Below are 9,804 nucleotides of genomic sequence, written 5' to 3'. Positions count from 1 at the left end.
GTCCTGTTCATCTTGTCTATCTGATGTTGTGTGATGAAAGAAGAAAGCAAGGGTGAGCAACAAGCCCACCAAAATAATATGTATACTGATTAACAATATATGAGCATTCTCATAGTACTCATGAAAGTCTTGGTCAAAAGAAATGAACCAAGCTGATATCTTAACGCGACCAAGTCGCAAAATATTCAGTATATATATACATATATATATATATACTTTTCACAATCTTTGAAATCCTCTGACATGTATAATGTACACAGAGTTCCAGTTTATAACTGTATAAAAATATCGTTGCAAGGTGATCTCATATATCTAACCTTGTCTCAACATTTTTCTGAAAATCTTTGACATGCACAAGATAATCATTTACTAGATATAAGTTTAAAAGATGAAGTTACAAGATACTCCAATATACTTATATCTTTTCCGAATACTACTTGAACTACCACCGTTCAATGTATAAATAGTTCATCTCATAGATTAAGCTACCAGACAAAACTTGTATAGAATCAATCTTTAAAATATCACCAAAATAAAATGAAGTTACGAGATACTTCATTTGATGCAAACATCATTTTGAAAACTCGACCCTGCCAACACTCAACAATCGCCCAACCGTAGCCTTTCTATCGAAGTGCTCTGGGTAGTGTTGCAGAAATATCCAATTGGATGATGAACTCATTACGGGAGTTTGCCGCGCCAGGAAGACCACTTATGATGATCAGTCGTAGTAGTACAACCCCACCATTTTCTACATGTAGAGGAGAACCTGTCGGATGTACTTGTCAACCGAACACTGGACTCCTAAGGAATGGACCGTCTTAGCGGAACTTCCGGGCCATTTGGGCCAATATAATAAGGCTGGGCCGGCGCTACTCGACCACTTACGCCACTCCTAGTTCAGATGAAATCCATGACTCTGAAACGTAAAGCTCGTCCCCCCTTTCCCCAAGTAGAAACTTGTTGATACGGCTCCACCAAGAAGTCGTATCTAGTTGGAAAGGAAAACTCACCGATATTTCCCAGGCGATGCCTGTTAATGGATTAACTTGTTCCAAGAATTTTACTTCCCGAGTGTTGGGTAAGTAATCAAAAACTTTTTTATCAAAATAGCAACCTTGTTGCGAATATGAAACACACCACAGAGCCGGATCCCTCAGGTTTTGAGCGAGTATTTAAATCCCCTTCGAAAGGAGGATCTTAAATATAAAAATGAGTTTTGGGATCCGCCCTAACCCTTTAAAATCATTTTGAAGGCTCGAAAATATTTTTTTAAGAATGTTTGGAGTGATGCTGATTTAATAAAATAAATCAGTCCCAATATATTAGAAAATATCTTAATATTATTATTTAAATAATATTCCCATAAAGAATAATCTTTATAAAAATAATTGAAGTAGAAGTTGTAAAACTTATACTTGAAATGAATATTAAATAACCAAAGATATACTTATACGAAAGTAATATCTTTATTTGAATAATCAAAAGTAAGTTTGATTATCGACACATTATTCTTTAATAAAATAAAAATTATTATTTAGTAAATAATCGGAGTCATAAGTCCTCGAATGAATATTCAAAATAATATTCATTAATAAAATAAACGGAGTCATAAGCCCTCGAATGAATATTCAAAATAATATTCATTAATAAAAATAAAGTTATCAAATAAACCTTATTCGAATAATAGTTTTGAAAACTATTCATATATATATATATATATATATATATATATATATATATACTATACTCGGGAACATCGACTCCCGGTTTAGAAAATGTTTACCTTTGGGTCCCCTATACTAAGGGTATACGCAACTACTGCTTATCTCTAGCATAGGTATTATGCAACTATAAGCATTTGAATCAACAATTAGATACCAAGATTACGAAACAAGCATGCATATATACCATATCAACATGCTCCAATATATCGCAAGATTTGCTAATAACAATCATGCAATTATCACAAGATAATGCATATACATATATACATCACAACAACAGTATAACGGGTAGAAAACTTGCCTGAGTGCTCCCGGATAGACTTAAGCTTAGAGTGGGTCCAATAACCTATGAACAACAACATAAGTTGGAATTAGACCCCAATCTCTTAAGAAACTAGACTTTAACCAATTGAACCCTAACGTTTGCTTATGGTCACTCCTACGCTTAATGAATCACCTAAGTCGTTCGAGTACCCTCGGCTCCACCATTTTTAATAAATTAACCATTAAGAGTTTTAAGGCGATTCTTTCGTGAATACCTTACCAACTGCCTAATCCACTTAACATAATTGTTTCATACCCCAATTAGTCATTTAAAGTCCTTAACCAAGGTTTCAAAGTAAGGCGAGGGGTAATAGTTCGGTCGCGAAACGCCGTTACTTAAAACGGTCGTTTCTCCTAAACCGTACATCAGATTCAAACGAACCACATATCAAAACGAAGCTCGTAACATGAACTATCTAATCATGGCAAAGGTCAAAACCTAACAGTGAGTTCTCGGGTCCTGATGTTATGAACAAAAACAGTCTAAAGTAAATCGGACATTACGACAGCTATGTTTACGCGATTACCAATTTTTATTCTACTCCAAATTAACCACCAATCAACCACAATTCAACCATACAACCAAACTCCATACTTACAACAACCCCAACAACTCAATATTACCAATTCATACTTATTTCTCAATCATGAACTAAGAGTTTACTTAAGTTCATTAACTAATAACCAAGATTTCCAACTCCAAAAACATCACAAAACCAACCAATCTCTAAACACACAATAATCATGCCTCTCATCAACTAAACTACTCATAACAAGCTCTAAACATGATTACACACCCATTACACTAACCCATCATCTAAACATTAGGAAATCTAAACAACAAAACTTAAGACTAAGATCATGAAGAGTTATACCTTCTTCGAAGCTTGTAATCCATGAAAGATCCTTGGAATGCCCATGGAAGCCTTAATCTAACCTCCTACAAGCTTGATCTTTCAAAGAAATCAAGAACACAAAAATTAATTTCAAGAAAGTACTATTCACCATCTTCTTGAATGATTTATAGGAAATGCTAGGAAAGGATTTTGAAGCTAAGATTCCTAGGAAGTATGTAACTTAACTAGGAGAAGCTAGGATAATTACCTTGTAAATTAGCAAGTGGAGGAGCTTGGACTTCCCTTTTTTTAAGAAAGAGGTCGAGAGCTTCAATGGAGAAAAAGAATTCAAGTTGTGTTTTTGGTGAAATGAATGGTTGGTTGGTTGTTTTTGGTGTTTTTGTTTTGTTTTATTACTTTTTACCATGGTAACTTTTGTGTGGTTCTTAATCAACCAACAACACACCTTTCTTTGTCATGCTTATGTCACCTTGTTATGTCATCCTCCCCCACTTGTCCTCCTCTTATTGGTTTGATGACATCATCCTCACTAACCTCTTTGATTAGCTTCTAATTACTTGGCTAATGACCGCTGATCTGTTATACGGTTCGCTTAACTTTCGTTTTTGTTTATCGTTTGAGGGATCATACTCGGGATCTTATTACTTGGGTTTCCTTAACCTTTCTCAATACATTATATTCCTTTTATGATCCTCTCTTATAATCCTTGAATTTAAATCCTTTTTATCCTGTTACCTTATACTCAATTCTTTCGGTATCTGGTGGATTTTCGGGAAAAATCAAAGTGTTCGGATTTGGATTCTGACGATCTTTACATACACTTATATACCACATAGAGTACTAATAATATCCCAGAAGATCAATAAAAGAACCCCTACATAGTGTGGCATGAAAAGTTTTCTTATTCAGCATAATCAGCAAAAAGCACTATTCATAAGGGTTTCAAAAATTCCAAAATTTGGGGTTATTACACTCTATCAGAAATGGGATATATGATCCCTGCATCTATCCATTTGAGAATTTCCTTCTTCATATCTTCTTTCATGATCGGATTAAGCCTTCTATGTTGCTCAACAGTAGGCTTGCTACCTTCCTCTAGCAGAATTTTATTCATGCAATAAGAAGGGTTGATTCCCTTAATATCTGCTATAGTCTATCCAATTGCCGATTTGAACTCTCTCAGAATTCTTAAGAGTTTCTCCTCATCACTACCTGAAAGGTCAGATGCAATAATAACAGGCAAAGTAGATGCATCGCCTAAAAAAGCATACTTTAAGTGTTCAGGCAATGGTTTAAGCTCAAGTGTAGGGGCTTCCTCAATAGATGGCTTGAGGCGCTTTGGAGATTTGTTCAGTTCCTCCATTCCAAGAGATTCAAAAGGTATATACATCTTCCGCTTCCATGGAGAAGCATTTAGATATTGCAATTGTTCATCATCTTCACTATCTGAATTCCCCAACAAGGCCTTCTCTAAGGCATCAGACCTTAGCAATTGATCAAGTTCTGAAGTAACCACAGAATCGACCAACTCCACTTTTAAGCACTCCTCGTTCTCAGTCGGGAATTTCATGGTATTGAACACATTGAAAGTTACGTCTTGATCCAGCACTCGTATGGTGAGCTCACCCTTCTGCACATCAATCAAGGTTCGGCCCGTAGCCAAGAATGGTCTTCCCAAGATTATGGGAATCTTCTTATCCTCCTAGAAATCAAGAATTAGAAAATCAGCAAGAAATATGAGTTTATCAACCTTGACCAAAACATCCTCCACAATGCCTCGTGGGTATGTAATAGAACGATCAACCAACCGCAAGGTCATATAAGTAGGCTTTGGATCAGGTAAGTCCAACTTCTTGAAGATTGATAAGGGCATCAGATTGACGCTAGATCCCAAGTCACATAAGCATTTGTCAAATGACACTTTTCCAATGGTGCACGGAATAGTGAAGCTTCCCGGATCTTTAAACTTCATAGGCAACTTTTGTTATAGCACAACACTGCATTCCTCCGTGAGAGCAACAGTCTCTAAGTCATCAAGCTTCACTTTTCGAGAAAGAATACCTTTCATAAACTCCGCATAACTAGGCATCTGTTCAAAAGCTTCAGCGAAAGGTATGTTGATATGAATTGTCTTGAACACCTTCAGAAACTTCTCAAACTGCTTCTCCAGCTTTTTCTTCTGCAACCTCTTAGGAAAAGGAGGTGGAGGATAGATCTACTTCTCCCTTGTATTACCCTCAGGAGGAGTATGTTCAACAGTAGTCTTCCTTAGTTACCCTTCAGCTTCCTTCTGCACTTCTTCTTCAACCACAGCTTCTTCATTCGAAACTTGAGAGGTTTCGGGATTTGCAACCTTCCCAGACCTCAATGTAATTGCCTTTACCTGCTCCTTAGCTTCCCTCTTTCCTGGCACTTCAGTGTCACTAGGGAGTGTACCAGGTTGACGATTTATCAAGGCATTGGCAATTTGTCCAATTTGATTTTTCAAGGTCTTGATAGAAACCACTTGGCTCTTGCACATGAGCCTCAACCCCTCCAATTCAGATTTTCATTAGACTGTTGCAGCTGGAGTTGTTTCCTTGGTGCATATTGCGGTTGCTGAAAACCAGGAGGGTTGTACTGCTTTGCTGGATACTGCTGATAAGGTTGTTGAACCGTATTTTGAGAATTGCTCCAGCTGAAATTGGGATGATTGCGGTTGTTGGGATGATAGGTGGTTGGCACAGGCTGCTCCGACCTCTGAAAGTTGCTCACGAACTGAGGTGATTTACTAGAAATAGCACACTGCTCCGTCTCATACGCATCGGCACAAATTTCACAGACACTAGTGATCTAATTAACCCCATAATTAGCCAAAGAATCCACCTTCATCGTCAAAGCCTTAAGCTGAGCAGCTATAACAGTAGCTGCATCTAACTCCAAAATTCCTGCTACCTTGTCCTGAGATAGTCTCTGGGTAGGATTCTGGTATTCATTCGCAGCCATCAGTTCAATCAATTCATAAGCTTCATCGTAGCTTTTAGTCCACAAGGCTCCTCCTGATGCTGCATCAAGCATGGGTCTAGAAGTAGCACCAAATCCATTATAGAAGCAGTTAATGTTCATCCAGTCAAGCATCCCATGGTGAGGACACTTTCGAAGCATCTCCTTATAGCGATCCTAAGCCTCACATAAAGATTCTCCAGATTGTTGAGCAAATTGAGTAAGTGCGTTTCTGATTGCCGCAGTCTTCGCCATAGGAAATAATTTAGTTAAGAATTTTTTAGCAAGATCCTCCCATTTGGTAATAGACCCTGGTGGTAGAGAATGTAACCAGCACTTAGCTTTATCCCGCAGAGAGAATGGGAAAAGCCTCAAATGACTTCTCGATAACACTAAATCTGTGACTTGTAGAGATCTTGACCTAGAACATTTTTCCCAAAACAGATTTATTCAACTTCAAGTTTCTTCATAATTCTCCTGAGGCATGATCTTCTTCCAAATAGAATTCTTAGGCTTGATATTGTTTTTAAAAAAGACTCCAGTCCGCTCCTTTGACATTTTTACAGACTTTAAATGTTACAAGTACAAAATGTAAACTAAGATTACAATACAACTTACTTAGGATTGTCAATTTGACTTAGTCTTGTTAAAGTACAGGCATATCTTGCACAACACATTATTATGAGTTAAATACTTGTGTCTAGATTTATCAACTCTTTGTCGGTCTCCATATATTTGGACGGATCACTAGGAGTACATGTGGAAGGAATTCTTACATTGGTTGCGGTAGATGTTAGGACGAAAACACGCGCTAATATTCACGCAAGTATACATAATCGCAAGTATTATAGAATTAATTCTAGTTCATTCCCACAGGGATTGGTTTAAGTTAATTTTAATTAATGTACTTTATGCAACAATGGTATGGTTATTATCCAATGCTAAGACGAATAACAAATTGAGGTTGTTTTAACTACGCTTAACTAAGAGATTATACTAAAGAATATTAACTAAGAGAATAAAGAGAGTTAAATACTATATGACATAAACATGGGATTCTAACTTCATTCAATATCCTTTTCGTTCTCAACCTTAGCATGCAATGGTGATTACATTAATCAGATAACATGAAACTGATAAACGCAAACTTTCGTTGTACGAATACCATACTACTAGACATCCAAAAAAGAGATAGAAGCTGAATTTAATTAATGTACTTTATGCAACAATGGTATGGTTATTATCCAATGTTAAGACGAATAACAAATTGAGGTTGTTTTAACTACGCTTAACTAAGAGATTATACTAAAGAATATTAACTAAGAGAATAAAGAGAGCTAAATACTATATGACATAAACATGGGATTCTAACTTCATTCAATAGCCTTTTCGTTCTCAACCTTAGCATGCAATGGTGATTACACTAATCAGATAACATGAAACTGATAAACGCAAACTTTCGTTGTACGAATACCATACTACTAGACATCCACAAAAGAGATAGAAGCTGAATAGACACCAATTATATTGAGACCCTATATGTCTATAGAATTTGACAACATAACGGTTTAATGCACAAGTTATCTATCATGATTACATAGGGCAAGTAAGATGGTTAAAATTACCTACGAATCATTCATATCAAATACATGAACATATGCTAGCATGGCAAGTTCTAAACCCCTAAGTTCACTTTCGCTTCATTAGAGATTAACACGCTATCTTATAAATTCGCAAGGCTCATAAGACGAATAAGCACAACCAATACTAGGATATCATACAATCACCACACACTAAGGAATCGAAACAAATTAACTAAAGAAATCCATAAATAAATCCGCTAGAACCCCACGATAATGATTATCCCATAATCGAACTCATCATCAACGTGGGTTCCGATGAAAGCATGGTATATTAAACATAGTCTTTATACTGAATAAATAATAAACCAAGTACGAAACAAGAGTATAGGTTCACAAGCAAGAAAAGTAGAATCCAAAGTTACAACTAAAAACAAATAATCACAAGAATAAACTAGATCTTCTTCTCCTTGGTTGAATTATGCTTTATGGTCTTCTTACGCCTTCTCCTTAAGCTCTGGTACGTCTTGTTATAAAAAATGATCATAAGTTATGTATATATAGCAGCACACACAGATTAGAAATCTTTCAGATCGAAATCAGAGTAGAAACAGGATTCCTGGAATTTGACCCGATGCGGCCGCGTGCTTCACCAGCACGGGCGCGCTGCACTTCTGTAATCCTGGCGCTGTTGCACGCTACTACAGCGCGGGCGCGCTGACTCTCTGGAGAAAATCCTAACTTATGCTTTTTTTGTTGTTTTGAGTTGGTCTTTTCACGAGCAATCTTCTTGACACATTTCTAACACCAAATTAGCATAAAAACAATGCCAATTCACCTGAGTCTTTTATTTAAGCCCGAAATGCAAATAACACTACAAAACACATCAAAAACACAAATAACTTGAGTAAAAAATACCAATTCAAGCCTTTATAGGACATAATAAGTGGACATAAATGTCACTTTACAGTAGACGATTCAACAACCACTTCCATCAGAACATAAGTACCATTCAGTAATATCCCAATATACAATAGATTGGAAGCTTTAATGAACATCATCATCTTTTTCTTCCATAGGTTGTAATTTTTTCTATCAAATGGGGGAACCTTGATGCTTCCAATTCTTTGGTTGTTCATCATCTTGGCGGTATTAAAATTATTTAAGATTCAAAAATTTCAAGATTGAGAATTTTCAAAAATTAAAAAATTTCAAGAATTTTTCAAGAAATTGTTTCTTTCTCCGGATCTTGATTTGCATGTCAATCAATAAGCTCTGATACCAATTGTTAGTCCCAAAGTATCGTAGAAGGGGGGTTGAATATGATACATGCAATCTTTTTCGATTCATTTCAAATTCTTCATTAAATTTACGGAATCAAAATAGACATAAAACAATTCGAGGAATATATTATTTTATTGATATAAACCTTGAGGTTGCTACATTCTAATCAATCAAATGATTAGCTACAATAAATTCAACAATATAAAAGTATGTTTACAAGCTAATAAATTTGGACTTCAATGGAGCTTTGTAAAATACAATTAGGAGTTGAGAAAGACAACTAAATGAATTAAATTCATTTTGCTTCTATTTATGTAGTCTTCAATTTATTTGGAGACGTGGATTAGTTTCATCCAAGTAATCTATACAATTGTTTCTTTGTATCCAATGAATTTACCAAGTTATAACTGGAGACAAGAGGGGAACTTCCTTGTCTGTTTTTCTTTTAAGTTGCGAACAAGAAAATAGATCTTGGAAATAATATTCGTGAGTTGTGACCACTAGGGAACAATTCTCCTTAGAATTACCTCCTGAGTTGTGACCACTAGGAAATGAATTTTCTTAGAATTACCTCCTGAGTTGCCATCACTAGGAAATGAATTTCCTTAGAATTACCTTCTGACTTGCGACCACAAGGCAATGAATTTCCCTTATAAACTTTTTCTCTGAGTTGCGACCATAAGGGAGAATAATTCCCTTAAAAATATTTTCCTAGGTTGCGACCACAAGGGAAATATATTCCTTGGAATGATTTCTGACTTAGACAATTTTCCATTCCCTTAGTTCCCTTTTTATTATATCAATTTCAAATCTTCTGCACGATTAAATTTAAATTATTTCTGATGTGCTGATACTTGGTGCACTGGTCTGGTTCACAAACAACTAGCATTAAATTGATCCAACACAATCTCTTTACAACTTTGAGCTGATACAACTTGTTGGATATTCATTGCGTCAATCACTGAACCCCTGATCTTTAATACTTCAAATCAATATATTTTACTGACACTAGAAGTCCTTTGACATTTTATTCTTCACGAAGGCTTGAAC

General features: G+C 35.8%; 1 non-coding gene across 1 annotated transcript; it reads left to right on the top strand.

Moving 5' to 3' along the window:
• The first annotated feature begins 6,023 nt into the window (after window positions 1–6,023).
• LOC141687575 (small nucleolar RNA R71) lies at window positions 6,024–6,130 on the top strand. The gene has a single exon (XR_012561069.1). It is a non-coding gene; the product is annotated as a small nucleolar RNA R71 (small nucleolar RNA).
• Window positions 6,131–9,804: the final 3,674 nt, after the last annotated feature.

This window comes from Apium graveolens, chromosome 9 (assembly GCF_009905375.1).
Source record: "Apium graveolens cultivar Ventura chromosome 9, ASM990537v1, whole genome shotgun sequence".
Taxonomy (NCBI): Eukaryota; Viridiplantae; Streptophyta; class Magnoliopsida; order Apiales; family Apiaceae; genus Apium; species Apium graveolens.
This window is presented reverse-complemented; position numbering and strand designations above follow the sequence as displayed.